The sequence below is a fragment of the Mastigoproctus giganteus genome, chromosome 12, assembly GCF_048544385.1.
Source record: "Mastigoproctus giganteus isolate SK-2022 chromosome 12, ASM4854438v1, whole genome shotgun sequence".
In the NCBI taxonomy this organism is placed as follows: Eukaryota; Metazoa; Arthropoda; class Arachnida; order Uropygi; family Thelyphonidae; genus Mastigoproctus; species Mastigoproctus giganteus.
In genome coordinates, this window is record NC_143586.1 from 51269806 (window position 1) to 51286165 (window position 16360).

At 37.0% G+C, this 16360-nt stretch overlaps 1 long non-coding RNA gene across 1 annotated transcript; it reads right to left on the reverse strand.

Annotated features, from left to right (window-relative positions):
- Positions 1 to 8758: 8758 nt before the first annotated feature.
- Positions 8759 to 14265, reverse strand: LOC150077050 (uncharacterized). The gene is made up of 3 exons (XR_016547701.1): positions 14218 to 14265; positions 9038 to 9252; positions 8759 to 8869 (listed from the first exon to the last, which is right to left on the reverse strand). It is a non-coding gene; the product is annotated as an uncharacterized LOC150077050 (long non-coding RNA).
- Between the last annotated feature and the right edge of the window lie 2095 nt (positions 14266 to 16360).

Below are 16360 nucleotides of genomic sequence, written 5' to 3' on the forward strand. Positions count from 1 at the left end.
AGGGGAGATATACTGAATGCGAAGCATCCAGGCCCAAAGCACAGGCGAGAAATCTAAAATGTTTGTTGAATAGTTAAGAATGGGTTTATCACACGGAATTCTGATGGGATTCTTCGTTGAATAGTTAAGAATGGGTTTATCACACGGAATTCTGATGGGATTCTTCGTTGAATAGTTAAGAATGGGTTTATCACACGGAATTCTGATGGGATTCTTCCGCTTGCTCAAATTACGAGCCTGAGAGGGCATAAATTCAAGTTGACAGTTGTAGAATAGATGTGGGAAAATTTGCCTTTAAGCAGCGGATGGTTAATTGCTGGAACAAACTTCCATCTGTCGTTGTGGAAGTTGATAGCTTAAACATATTCAAGGAGGAACTGGACAAACTTTTAGAGGGAATGGATATGTGTGAAATTGGTTTTTTTTTTTTTTTTTTGGGCTTATGCTACATAAGCTCATACGCTTGCTTTCTTGCATCATATACCTTCATTACTACTGCTACTACTACTACTATTACTACTACAACCTTGCTCGGTCCTGCCTCGAGTTTTTTGAAATTGAAGCTAAACTTAGTAACCCTAGCAGTTTGGCAAAACTGCTTCACTAAGAACACCTGTGCTTGGATTCGCATGTTATCTTGCTCACTACTGTATTCATGAAGCTGTAATGAGGGGTAGTATATTCTCCAAAGCCTGCTGAATCAGATATAAAATACACGTTGACATGTGCCATGTATTTCAGTATATGCCATCAAAACTGAAGCATTGCCCTAGTGTGTAGTACAGTTGGTAGAATCGCCGTTCTTCCCACCCAATGGGAGGAAAAACCTGAGTTCGAGTAGCGTCGATAACGTGAGGAATTTTTATGGGCCTTTTTCACCACGTGGCTGAGTTTGCCCGGTGTTAAGTTGAGAGTAGCATGGTTTTTATTTCTCCCGGTAACTCGTGTTTTTCATCCAGCAAACAGAAAACCGACCAGGACACACACACACAATACACACGGAGTGATATGACCTTAGTCCCTGATGTTCCTAAAACCCTACTACAACAACTAAAGCATTTTTTGAAACGCTTTGTATTTTTGAAATAAAGACAAGAATGAATGCAATTACACTTTGTAATGTTATTCTTTAGTTTAGCATTTTTCTAAATAAGATGTCAGAAGTGAGAAAATTCTGAAATGTTCTGAGATGACGTACTTTATACACTCAGCCGTGAGTTTTTTTGAATGGCGTACTTCTTTAATTCTGAAGCAATCAGTAATGCAGATCAAAGATCAAAACCATATCGAAAGAGTACTAAACCTCATATTCACGTCACATTAATTTTTTAATGAAAAATTTTTGACGTATTTTGTCTATACTCGCGCGCGTGAACAGTTAACCTAAGAAAATATTCTTTTGATACATTTTATTGATACATAGTAGCAAAATGATGTAACGAAGCAATCTTATACAATATCAGCCACAAAAAAATAGTTAGTTAAGGCACGCAATGTGTTACATTTCAGGCGCCTTCAATTTTTTTCTTAAATTACTTGATATATATATTTTTTTCTTTGATTTTTTGTAATTGATAGAAGTGAAAAGTAAATATAGTTATCTCCTTATCAGTTAATTACTAAGATTACAACTTTATAGAAAACTTAATAAAACTCTATAGTTTTATGTTCTCTGAACTTGGCTGTTCAGTTTAATTACAACTGTATAATATTTATTACTCTCTTCCCGTATACTCTTTTTTTCAAGTATTCTCTCTCTCTCTGTGTCTAAAGATGCTAAGCACGATGCTAAGCATGCACAGCCTACTATTGAATCAATAAATTTCTTTTTCTTTTTTTTTCCCATACAATTTTTATACAAAAAAGAAATAATAATTGCGGATTTCTATATGTCCAATTTTAATGAAATTTGGAATGGCTTGACAAATCTTTCTAAAAGAACTAAATATAAAATTTCACGAACCTTCCACTAGGACTCGAGTTGTTACAAGCGGACGGACGAGCTTGGTAAAAACGATAGGTGCTTTTAGCATTCAAAAAAAAAAAAAAAAAAATGTTTGATGAAGGCTCAATAATGAAGCATAATACTAATTCAGGCTATTGCTGACTGCACCAATCTTTACAGTGATGAATTTAAGTACCGGAGGCGCGAGTAAATAGGTGCCTTCATTTCTACAACAGGTATCTTTCTCAACCCCGTGTAGGAAGGACGAAGAAATATACAGTATATATATATATATATATATATATATATATATGATTCCACCTTCATAGTAGCATATATATATATATATTGCCACAATGTCTGGAACTAAACGTGACTCACTTTGTTGCACAGCACTGGACACAGGTGCAAATCCACGTTGGGATTCATCCTACAGATATTATTTATTGTTAAGTTTTGTTTCAAAGAGCGAAGGGGGACTGGGAACTGTCTTTCCCCCCTCCTATGCTTGGCATTGGCTGTGCATGCTGTAGCAAGCAAAGACAAATATTTCCGTTTTGGAACCATTTCCTAGGGCCCCCTTTGATGGAACCTTCCCTAGTCAGCATCTTTAATAAATACCCTCCTGAATACTTGTCAGAAAATTCTTTAAAATAGCACAAATCACAAAAATCTAAATACTTAGTTCTATCTTTAAAATTTATCTTCTCTTTTTGAGGCTTGATTTAAAGATTTGACTTTTATAAGTTTATCCACGCATCTTATCACTTTCTTATAATCACTTACAGATATAATGCCCTCGTGGGCAGCACAGTCGGTATATTCACTGTCCTACCCACATCAGATGGAAAAGACCTGAGTTTGAATCCCGTCGATGACGCGAGGAATTTTTATGGATCTCTTTTCACAACATGGCCAAGTTAGTCGGTCTCAGACCGACTAACTCGGCATGTTCTCCCCCCACCCCACCCGGAAAACCCGAGTTTTTCGTCAAGCAAACAGCAAATCGGCCACAGAACACATGCAATTTACGGACATTATATACGGCACAATATGGCCTAATTTGCTGATGCGCCTAAAACCTTCTACTACTACAACAGATTCAAATGAGATACGAATCTCATCCTTTTTGTTTTAATGGCTGCCTCGGCCTGGAGTCATCCCACCGTGGGCCACCTTTGCCTTTTCACGCTTGACGCACTTCCGTGTTTTGCGTAATGGTTAGTCCGGCCCTGAGAAACGAGAAAGTCAACGAAACGATCTCTTATGAGATCAAGTTCCTCATATAACAGACGGTAAATATATATATATATATATTTCCAAAATCATAGATGAAGTGTGTGTAACGTATAAAGGGGTGCGATTACAAGCAGCAAGTCACTTGACACACTTATACAGTATATCTCCACTTAATCGGATAGGACGAATAAACTTCAGTGATGAAATGCAGTGACCAATAGAGATGCATCATAGATCTTTTTTTTATCATATTAAATTTGTGAATGATAACCAAGTAAGACCGTGTTCCAGTATCTTTTTTGTCCCATTGGAAAGTTACACCTCTTCCTTTTAACCTTAGAATTACTTCCGTAATTTTATTCGGTATGCGGAAGAGCCAGAACGAGGGCCGTGGTGGAGACACGTCCTAGCCAGCACAGAAAAATCCTCTGTCCTGCTGGTACACATAAACTGGTTTACTGAAAGATAAAATCGACATTCGGTTTTTAAGTAATGGCAATACAACACATAAACTACTGAACAAGGTAACGATTGCCAGCCATCTGGAAGTGTGATGAGAATATTACTTCCATTTTCTTACTTTTGATCTCGTTTTTTCTTTCCTTTTTCAACGATCCAAACATTTTAATTATTAATATTTTTAATATTCTCCACTGTTATTAAAAATCGCCAGGCGACAAACAAGACTCCCAGAAGCCAATTATGATTTGATGATCTTAATTCTTTTCATAACAATTTTTAAAAATTTATCGTAAAAAGATGTAGTCTCCTTTCTGGAAAATTTCTAAAACGTCTCAGTTTATTAAGTAATTTTTATTCTTTTAAATTTTATAATATTCATCGAAATGAGATTGGTGCTGGGCTAACCTCGCTTATCTGAATTTTCATTAATCCATAAATTACTTGGAGTAAACATCGGACACTGTCGTTCACTGTTTTCTTAAGATAAAGTTGCTGTCCTTGGACAGAACATCCCAGGAAGCCTCATGAAAACTGTTCGGCTAGGGCAAATCTTCAGCATAAAAATCTCATCTTTATAATGAATGCAATGAGCATCTTGAATCCATGAAAATTATCAGCCACACGAAACTACAACAAACATTATTTGCCAATGACATTCTTGATTAGTTCACCAACTACAGTACAAGCATTGTGTTGACTAACAAATATATGCACATCATACTGCAAAAAGTATGGGTACCTTTGGGATTTTAGAAAGATGAACTACCGCCATCCATGTGTCAGGAATAAGCATGAAAGCAACTGTGTTTACCTTAGAAGTAAGCAGATCAAGGAAATACTTCTTCCTACACAAGTGTTCGGTTACTTTTGACAATAGTGTATTTATATAAATACATATACGGTTTGTATATTCGCTATTCATGTAGGACAGATCATAATTTTCATAACTGACCAAATAAATATTACTTTTTTTTATGCTATTAGTGCAGCAAATTTAAGAAAAATGGAATAACATCGGAGACCGTTCATTAAGATTGCTGGTTCTCAAAGGATTTTGCCTTTCTTTGAAATAAAATTTCAGTAGAATCCTGAAAACTAAATTTAATAATTTTTTTTTTGATTAAGTTCATAAAAACCTATCAAGTTTCGATATTTACTTTGAAAACTACAGAGTGCGCCATATATACTGAGTTGCCGCTTTATTAGACTCACCTACCAGAACAGCCTAGATTCGTCTTGGTATGGGTTGTTGTTGTAGGGTTTTAGGAGTAACAGCGACTAAAATCCTATATTGTTCCATGTATATTGTGTGTTGCGTGAGGTCGATTTTCTGTATTGCTGGACTAAAAACTCCCGTTTCCGGGAGAAAAAACCATGCTACCCCCCACCTGAGACCGACTAACTCAGCCACTTTGTGAAAAAGGATCAAAAAATTTATCACATCATTGATGGGACTCTAACTCAAAGTCAGTCATTTCCACCCAGGATGGGGAGGATGGCGATTGTATCAACTGTGCTACTCACGAGGGGTGGTATGGGTTCAATGAGGTATTGAAAGCATGCCACAGGGATGATGGCTCATATTATATCCATTACTTCCCACAGTTTTTTCCAATTGGATGATTGTGGATCATTATTCCGAAGAACTCGTTTCAACTCATCCCACGGATGTTCAGTTGGGTTGAGATCTGTTGACTATGCAGGCCACCAACACATTAGACAGGATTCAATCTCATATACTTAGAACTAATTCTTTACAATTCCGGCCTTGTGACATTGGCGCATCATCCTGTTGGAAGAACCAGTTCACAGATGGATACACTACAGTCGTGAAGGAATGTGCCTGGTTGGAAACTTTTTTTTTTTTATGTAAACACCAAACACGAGAGGTATTAGAACCTATAGTACTTAGTACCGTGCTTGGGTTGGAGGTTGAGAAGACGAAAGAAGATATTTGTTGACATTGGACTTGAACTTCTTTAAACTGTAATTTTCAGGAAATACGTATGAAGGAAGGTTGTTCCAGAAAACGGCAGTTGAATGAATAAACAAGGAAGATGAAAAGTTGGTTCTGTGAGTTTGAAGTTGGACAGTAAATGGATGTTGGCTGGTGGCGGCATGTGTTCGGACTGTTTTGAAAGAGAGAGAGAGAGAGAGAGAGAGAGAGAGAGAGAGAGAGAGAGAGAGAGAGAGAGAGCGGGAATTATAGAAGCCAATTCAGAAGAATAGTGCCCATGGAAGTATCTGTAGAAAAGGAATGCAGCAGAAACAGTACGTCTATGAGACAGAGAGTGGAGAGACTGTTAGAGAGGAGTCATTAATTAACCTAACTGCCCTCTTCTGAACGGAATCAAGAAGCCTGAGAGACGTTTTGGGGGCACCACCCGAGATGTGGGAACAATATTCCATGGTAGGGCAGATTTGCGATTTGTACGGAGTCAACAGCTGTTTGAAACAAAAGTAACGCCGAGAGCGAAAGTGAAAACCAAGTTTTTTAGATGCAAAGAAAGCAACGTTTGTAATGTGCTTGTGCCAAGGGAGATTAGAAGTCAGGGTAATCCCCAAATGAGATATATCATTTTGCCTAGAAATTGGAGTGTCATCAAAGAAAAGCATAGAAGCAGAAGAATCCTTTTTGCGAGATATAAGACAAGACTGAGTTTTAGAAGGATTGAAATCAAATAAGTTGTCTTTGCCCCACTGGAGATCGGCATTTAAGGAATTGGTAGCAGATTTTCGAGAAGTTGAAGCTGATTGAGCAGGACAAGGTTTCTCAAAATGGAAAGTGGAACGCAATGTGCTATCATCGGCAAAACTATGGATAGGATTTCCAGTCAGTGGAAGAAGGTCATTAATATACAACAGGAAAAAAACTGAACCTTGGGGGACAACGGCATTAATGGAGAAGTTAGAAGACAGAGAGCCATCTACCATCAACCTCAGTGAGCGATCAGAGAGAAAACTGGATAACCAATTACTAAGAACAGTTGGCAAACCATAAGATGGAAGCTTGTTGAGAAGACCTGTATGTGAAACACGATCGAAAGCCTTTGAGATGCCAAGAGGAACTGCTTGTGTCTCACCGAACTTTTCCATTGAATTAGTCCATAAATGGGTAACATAAACCAGAGTATCACCAGTGGATCGGCACTGACGGAATTCATACTGGCGATCGTTGATCAGACGGAAGGTTTCTAGGTAGTTTAAGAGTTGGCGGTTAATTGATTTCTCTATTACTTTAGAAAGAGTAGAAGTAATTGAAATTGGACGATAATTGGATGGGAGGGATTTGTCACCCTTTTTAGGAACTTGCTGGAAATGAGCAAATTTCCAAGCAGAAGGAAAAACTCCTTTGGAATAAGAAAGTGAAAAAAGGTGGCAAAGAACAGGAGTAAGTTCAGGAGCACTAGTTTTGAGAACAAGTGGAGAAATACCATCGGGACCTGGAGCTTTCTTAGCATCAAGATTCGTCAAAATCTTTCTCACATCCTTTTGGCGGAAGACCACAGGAGGCATTGAATGGAGCGTGTTGGGAATGATGGGAGGTGTTTTTACCAAGATCGTTAATACGTAAGTTGGAAGAAAAATGGGATGCTAGCAGATCAGCTTTATCCTCGGCTGAAGTGACAACAGAACCATCTGGTTTGGACAGAGGTGGGAGCAGAGATGGGCAAAAGTTGCGGCCAATAGCTTTGGCAAGAGACCAGAATGTTCGGCTACCATTAGGGCAAGAAGCAAGTTTTCTACTCTTAGCCTGTTCAAACTCTAGTTTGGACTGATTAATAACTGCTTTACAATTGTTGCGAGCTTTGGTGTAGGCAGAAAATGAAACTGAAGAATTAGAAACAAGCCAATTACGATATGCAGCGTTCTTCTCTTGAACAGCCTTAGCACATTTATTGGAAAACCAAGATTTAGATAAAGGACAAGATTTTAAAGTGGAGTGTGGGATAAAGAATTGCATTCCTGCAAGAATAATTTCACTGACACGATCTGAGCAAACGTTGACATCAGAAGTTTTGAAACAATAATCCGACCAAGTAAAGAAGAAAAGAAATCTCGCAGATCAACCCTTGCATTCTTGTAATGCCAAACAATACAAGGTTGGGAATAGCCATGAGATAAAGACTCCATTTGGAGAAGAGACAATCACCAAGTTGTGATCTGAAGTACCTAAAGGACCTCTCACTTCAACTGTGTACTTATAAGGGCTGTTTGTAAGAAAAAGATCAAGCGTGTTGGCTGCCTGGTTAGGATTGTACGGTATTCTAGTAGGTAAATGAACAATCCGTGCAAGGTCATTAGTAATTGCAAAAGCCTCAGCATCTCGACCAGCTGGGTCGGTGTGACTAGAAAATGGAAGCCAGCTGGAGTGGTGAACATTAAAATCACCAAGGAAAATTACGTCACTGTTAGGAAAGTTGGACTGGAGAAAGTCAAGTTGCAAAGAGAGGAAGTCAAAGAGCTCCAAGTGATTAGTGGAGTTGGGAGAACGGTAGAGACAACAGATGAATTTGACGCAATGAGGTAGAGAGATTTTAAGCCAGAGAAGATCGAAAAGAGGAGATTCCAAATTACCAAGTCTCTGACCGGAAACTAGGCGCACCCTTCGTATAAACACGTAATGGTGACTGAAGGAGTGTTCTATTTCATGAAAACGGTAGGTGTACCTAATAAAGTGGCCACTTAATGTACTATTTTTGATTATTTTGTCTTTTTTATGCGTAAAATTGTCTTCGGGACCTCTTTTAGCCCATCCTATCCCATATCATTTATGTAAACTTTAATACGATTATTAATTCAGGATTCTTGTGTTATAAAATATATAGTAGAGGTAATAGAAGACTGACACTTTCTGGCGTCATCATTATGAGGCTAATTAAAAATTAATTTAGAAAAAAATAACTGTGAAGTCATAGAATTTTTATTGAGATTGATATGAATCCATAACTTTCTTCTAGAAAACAGAAAACCTTTATTGGTAAAATACATATGTACAAAAATTACAATTAAAAAATATAAACGAAGTACAAAGAACACAAACTGGCGCCATATTTGTACAAAATTTCAAAATATTGATGACATCTACAGTGACGGTGATTTGTATTATCATTTACAAATAAAGATCATAGGATTTGAAGAGAGTTTCACCACCAATCATGGCCTCCATAATGATGACCCCCGTGGTCGAAAGAAACGAAATGAACGTCATGACTGTGAACCCTAGAGAGAAAGAAATAAATGCGAAATATATCTTGAAAGATCATATATCTTGAAAGATCAGCTATCTAATACTAAGATTTATGGTGTACAGAAAATAATAATTCTTTTATGTTTTCATAATTTCACGGTGTATCCAAGAATAATTACAGAAGGAACGAATATACTTACGGAACTGGTACTGGTATATGTTTGGATGATTCTATAGCAAGAGGAATTGGCAGTGGTATAGGAATAATTGACGGTCCTCCCTTGAGAGCTGCTGCTAAAAGTCCAAGCGCTAATACTTTCTTCAGCTTTGATAAAGCTACAGTTTCAGGTACAATGGAGAAACATATGAGGTAGACAACAAGTGTAGCGAAGACAGTAGAACTTCTCATTCTTTCCTAGTGGAAATAAAACAAACTATCTTATATACACGCTTCTTAATACAGTAAAATCTTTAAAACCGGAGACCAATAAAAAATTTGGGTGATCGACTATAATAGTCATGATATGATAGGTGATTGAGATGGTCTAAACTTGTTAAAAGCCTATAGGGACAAAAAATTGTCAGTCCGGCCCCAAATTATGGAGAAATTGCTTTTAGAGGAAATTATAATTTCCCACAGGTAGATGAAGTAATTGTGGGAATGCAATTACCTCATCTACCTGTGTGTAATATGTTTGCAAATTGCATGTTTTCTCTAGTCGGTTTGCTTATTTTGGTGGACAAAAACCCGGGTTTTCGGAGAGATGGGAGGTAAATCCTTGTTTTCTTCCCCTCAGACAGACTAACTCAGTTTTTACCACGGAGTGAAAAAAAACCATAAAACGTTCCTTGCCTTATTGATAGGATTCGAACATAGACCTTTTATATATTTAAGTTATAGAGTTTTTACATCAACACACTAAAGGCAAAAATAATAAATTTAATAAAACGCAATAAATATAATAATAAAGGCAGTAAGAATAAATATAAATTTCACTAACTGTTGAGGTTATGATAGGTCACCAGGGATCAAAAGTGAATACAAAACTTTCGTTCTGTCCTCGAATGAGAATCGACATTTAATTTTTCAAGGATAACTCTCTGAAAACGGTGAAATTTATATTTATTTTGATTTCAGTTTGTTAATATAAAAATTATATGATTTTTAAAATATTTTAATTAAAATTTTACTTTTGGGACTTACCCACTGCACGACACAAGTTATGAGTGACTTCGTGAGTGATGTTATGCTCAACAGCTAAGTACATCCGCGTCAGAATAAAAAAAGAAAAGAAATTAGAAAAAACCTGGATTGATCATGTTGTTTAACAGGAATGCTGAATACAATGCAAAATTTCTTTTGTGGTGTCTGGTACGCTCTAATTATTAGATCTTCATGCCCTAGATGTGCTTGTCTTAAGTTTTATTTATTGGTGAGTTCAGTGTGAGTTCGTATTTATAAATTATTCAACGAGTATTTTCTCATTTTCAAGCTGACTTTAAAAATGAAGACACACATCGTTTACTTCTCTCTGAAGAGTACAATGGCATGTTTTTTCGTTCACCTGATATTAAAATAGGCACAAAAGACCATCGCATTCAAAAACAAAATAGCAATTCAAAATGACCATTTGCTGGTTAGTACTTCATTGACAACTGGTTTTGAAAAGGGTCTTGATTTATTCTTTTCGCATTAAATAAACGCTTTAATCGATGTCTGAACACGTAGATGCCAATATTATTGGATAATTTTGTACACGTTTAGGATGGGAAACATTATCAAGGCTTATAACGTATATTATTGGAACAAACAAAACGTTTGAATTTTTAATTTCAAAACTAGAAAGCAGATTTGACTTTTAACTTTTCAAAACAGACATTTAAGAATTTAAAATCCAAGAAATTAACTTAGATTCAACAGGAATCCGCTGGGAGTTCGGCTTTAAAGAATGTTACCTTCTTTCACACCATATAACTGAAAGCAAGGTAGACCACGATGTCAGTTTGCGATGTGATGTGCTAGAGAGTAGGTAATTTCAAAAGGTCAGGCCATGCTAGTCGAATTTCAGTGTAGTTGTTGTTATTGGGTTTTAGGAGCATCGGCGACTAAGGCCATGTTGTTCCGTGTATAGTCTGTTCTGAGGTCGATTTTCTGTTTTGCTGGACAAAAAATCCGAGTTTCCGTGAGACAAAAAGCATGCCACCCTAGCCTGAGACCGACTAACTCAGCCACGTTGTGAAAAAGCCCCATAAAAATTCCTCCCGTCATCGACTGGATTCGAACTCAGATCTTTTCGAGCTGGTGTGGGGAAGACGGCGCTCCTACCAACTGTGAAGATCCACGAGGTCCTCCAGTGTAGTGAGTTTCATCTTCTTATATATAGAAAAGGGTTCATTAATATTAATACTACTGAATTCTTGGTTGTCCATAATTATAAACCCAAATATAAATTAAAATGGCTATTTACTAATACCAATAATAAAATAGAACAAAATATGTAATATAAAATAACGGTTCTTTCCTCAGTGCAAGTGTATAGGTTGCTTACACAGTCTCATTCGAAAACCTGCTCTTTCTGAAAGACTGCAGTGCATTTCTTGATGTTTAAGATGATTTTATCTCAATCGGCCTAACAGATTAGAAACAAATGTCCTCAGATTTGTAACTTGCTTCTATTGAGCCTGCTTTATATATACACTGCCTTATCATTAATATCCAGACACCCCTCCATGGATGGGGAAACAGGTCCTATGCATGCAACACGTCACAGAACCTGCTATAAATATGCACACTGGGCTTCCAACAGACAATTGCAAAAGTGCGCATGGAAGATGACACGTTCAACAGAATTACCTCAATAGTTCAACAGAATTGATCACCTCAACAAATGCTAGACGCCGATTAACACGGTGTAAGAAGCACGAATCCTGGACTGTAGAGCAGTGGAAAATAGTCCTATGGACAGACGAGCCAAGGTTCGCACTCTACCAGTCTGAGAGCCGTTCCTGGGTGTGGCGAATGCCAGGGGAACAGTTCCTTTCTGATTGTATCCTCCCAACAATGAAGTTTGGTGGAGGCAGTGTCATGATATGGAGTTCCTTTCATGGTTTGGCTTGGGCCCATTAGTCGTTATCGACAAAACCATGAATGCTGTGCAGTACCAGGACAACCTGAACAATTATGCACTACCAACATTATGGCAATACTTCAGGAAAAGCCTGTATCAGCCAGACAACGTGCCATGCCATACTGCTCGGTAGTAACAGAGTGGTTTGAGGAGCATCTTTAGGGTGTATTGGATCGTCGGGTACGTGCACGTCGAGCTCGCCCAAAGAAGAAGGCCGAACTGGTGGCTGCGTTAAAAGCCGAGTTGAGGAACATATCACCTGACATTTATAAAAAGCTGGTTGAGAGTATGCCGCGAAGATTGAAGGCCATCATAAAAGCAAAAGGTTTCAGCACAAAATATTAAATGTCACAATAAAAGCTTTTTTTTTTTGTCTGACAGCAGGTGTCCGGATATTAATGGTAGAGCAGTGTATAATGATGTCCAAAATCATATGAACCAAGAAAAATATGTACTTAGTGGTAGTCTATCAAATATTTTGTGGAAGAACATTATCGGAGGCTCATTTATATTAAGTTTGAAATGAAATACGCCTCTGTTTTCATGAATCATAATCATGTGATCGTGACTACTCAATCCATCGTCACGATCATAATATTTTCTCCTGATATTAGATTGTTCCATTTTCTCTCTAGACAAGAACCAGTTTAAAGAGTGATTCTCGACTCGTTTGTAAATAGCAAGAGTTCGCTTTCCTGAGGCCTTTGTATACCATTTACCTTAAAACGCATTCTTGTGGCAGTTGCCAGCTAGACAGAGAACTGCTCGGCTGTCATCACCTTATGTCAACTCGTTAGTATGAGCATATAATATCATACTGGGAGATTGTAACCCGAGTCCAAATTTGAACTTGGCTTCGAGACCCCATCTTCTGATGTTGCTGACATAAACCTGAAATTATCTTTGCAATCTTGCGGGCTATAAAAGTGTGCACTACGACAGCATCCTCATTTCTAAATTAAATCTCTCTCCATACGATTTAATTAGTTTTTTGTATCATTTCCTCCTGATCCAAATCACACCGTAAACTATATTTTCTACTTCCCTCGATGAGTCTTTGCATCATCTTCGTACATACAGTTTGTCCTAATCGGTGTTGAAACCAAGCAGTTGACCAACAGGAAAGTGCACTCAGCTGTTTACTATTTTATTTGACTAGCATTATAAATATTCCCAGGGACAGGCAATGACTTGTGTCAATTCTGAAGTTTAAATTACATTAAAAATAGATAGAAATTATGTACGTAAAAAGAACAAATAGGTTTCTTCAGTCTTTTCAAGAGTACCCTGATTCTTCTTCTTCCATCCTCCACATTCTTTCTGGTAAATTTTCTGTGAAAATCCTTGTTTAACTTATCTGCAATCTTTATAATAACATAAGTAGTACAGTACAGTACTTACTTGAAGAGGCTGCTATTTCCGGGAGAAGCTTAAAGATAACGGGCATTAGAGATAGATGGAAAAGAGAGACGCTCAAGAGATGGAACGAAGCACTTCCTTTTGTAACTTCAATGAAAATTATTACTATTTGCTGTTTAGAACCATAACTTTTGATTTTTTTTTCTAGGAAGTACGATTTTTTTTAAACTCATTAAGATACGTGCGCAGATTTTGGATTGGATCAGTACCAATTTAAAATATCTTTCTATCCTTGTTCACTTCCATTTGCTACAAAGAACAATTTCCCATTGACAAAAAGGAGATTTTTTTTAGACAAAGCCGAAAATTAAACAAAAAAATACATAATCCTAACCGAAACTTATAGACAATCCTCGATATTATGAGCAGATAAGCATAGAACAACTTATCAGTGCTTAATTATTTTCAAATTTCTAATATTTATCGATTAAAACATCGACGGACAATATTTAGCGACACTCTATAATACACTTGTATAAATTTTTAAATTTATTAATAAAATTAATGTGACACTTTTTGGGACCTATTTGGTACTAAGAAGAGTGTGGTCAGTTACTTTATATAGGTTGAACGCATTTCTTTTTGGATGCAAATAATCCACTGGATTCAGTCTACAAATTTATTGGATATTCATGTATTAGATATTTTTGCTTGCAAAAATATGTAATATATGAATATCTGTTAATTTTGAATAGCTATTTAGTTTTATTTAAAGTTCCCTCACTCCCTAAAAAAGGATCGAAATTAATGAAGAAAATAAGGCACGAATAAATCTAAAATATGCTTAGATCTATTCGCATCAGAAAGAGAATGAGACAAAATGTTTAACCTACTGTTGATAAATCCAAGTCAATGGCTGAGAAGATCTAAAGACACTCTCTGTGAAATGACTGACTCCACCGGGTTTCTGTGCCCTCTTAAATATACTGAGGGTGGAGACCGGTGGGGGGAAGGAACTAGGGAGTGACTTTCTGCTCGTGAAAACCGAAATAGTAGGAAACTGTAACCGGTTAGAACTCTCGCTGTCTGGGAGTTTCCTTTCATGAGCAAGAGGTGGTTTGTCCAGAGCGTGATTCAGACCACTTCCTACCAATGTGCTCGTGCCTGAGGCTGTACACTTGCATCCGCAACCACTCCAGGGCAGCAGGTTGATTTTTATTGACCTAGTAGCTGCTTTTCAATTTTTTTTTTTTTTAAATCCGGAATACGAACACCTATGACTTGAGACAGTGCGGAAAATGAAGGATGGAATTCAATAGAGCGTGACTTCCATGATATATTTGGAAACGTATATAGCAGCGATAGAAAGTGGACATTAGAAGTAATGATATCTAATATTAATAGATATCTAATTACATTATTCCTATATTTATTTCATCAATTTACAAATTATGATTAATATAAAATATAAATAAAATAAAATACCGTTTACTGCATTCTTAATGCGGAAAATTTAAATCAGGAAATGATAAATGTACTTGAGAGCCGATTGGTGTTTGGTATTCCTGCAGCACGAAATACCAAACATAGATTTGTAAACAAGGGTGTAAGGTATGTGAATGAAATACCAACAAATTTCAGATCTGGACATTTGATGACCTTAATATGAGGTATTTTACGCAAATATAAATAAATAAAAATATATAAACACCAAAAAAAGGAGAAAAGTTATTACTACATTATGCATATTTTATTCTACGACTTTAGTATATTTTTCTTCTATTATTTCTTCGCGTGAAACTTTAGTGTAATAAATGAATTTGTAGAAGATAAAGTGAGATATTGGTTTATCAAATAAAATAAAAAAAAACGGTACTAACTTGTAATCAGAACAACGAGCAGGAGTACAAACATAGGTCCCACTTAGTTACTATCTCGTATAAACTTGTACGTGCAAAATGCTTTAACTTTCACATAATTGGACCGGAGTAGCCAGTGGAGTACCTCAGGGATCAGCACTCGGGCCTCTCTTGTTTTTGATCTTCCAAAATGATATCGATGAAGGAATACCGGGGAAGCTGTTAAAGTCTGGTCTGAAAAATAGCAGCTAAATTTTAATGCCACCAAATGGAAGGTATTGAGCTTGGGGAACAGAAACACGGAGCTGTTTATAGACTAAGTAGTTAAGAATTAAAGTATGGCGGGTGGTTAGCCTTTTCCTGCAGAGCGCCACATGCTATATTGGAAATGCGTCGCGTGCCACCTTAAGTCGGAGCTATATGGTAACTGATGATATACTGGCTTTTGTTACCTGTCTATGGTAAAATTCAATGGAAAAGTTTGGTGAAATTCAACCAGTTGCTCTACATTTCAAAGGTTTTTGATCATGTTCGACATAAAGGTCTTCTAAATAAGCTTCCATCTTATGGTTTGTGAACTGTTTTTCGCAATTAAGTGTCCAGTTTTCTTTCTGACCGGTCACTGGGGGGGGGGGGTGATGGTAGATGGCAGTCTGTCTTCTAACTTCTCCACTAATGCTGGTGTTCCCCAAGGTTCAGTTCTTTCTCCCACTCTTTTCCTCTTGTATATTAATCCATTTCTTCATTGACTGGAAATGCTATCCATAGTTTTGCTAATGATAGCACATTGCATTCCACTTCCACTTTCCAGTTCGAGAAACCTTACCCTGCACAAACGGCTTCAACTTCTCGAATATCCACCATCAACTCTTTAAATGCTGATCTCCAGGTAACTCTTGAGTGGGGCAAAGATAACTTAGTTAATTTCTATTCTTATAAAACCCAGTCCTGTCTTTTATCTCGCAAAAAAAGGATTCTTCTGCTCCTATGTTTATCTTTGACTACACTCAGATTTATAGACAAGATCACATATCTCTTTTGGGGATTACCCTGACCTTTAATCTCTCTCTTGGCATAAGCACACCCCAAATAATTCTTCCTCTGCGTATACAAACCTATGTTTTCTCTTTCCCTCTCGGCATTATTTATCTTTCAAACGGCGGTTCACTCTGTACAA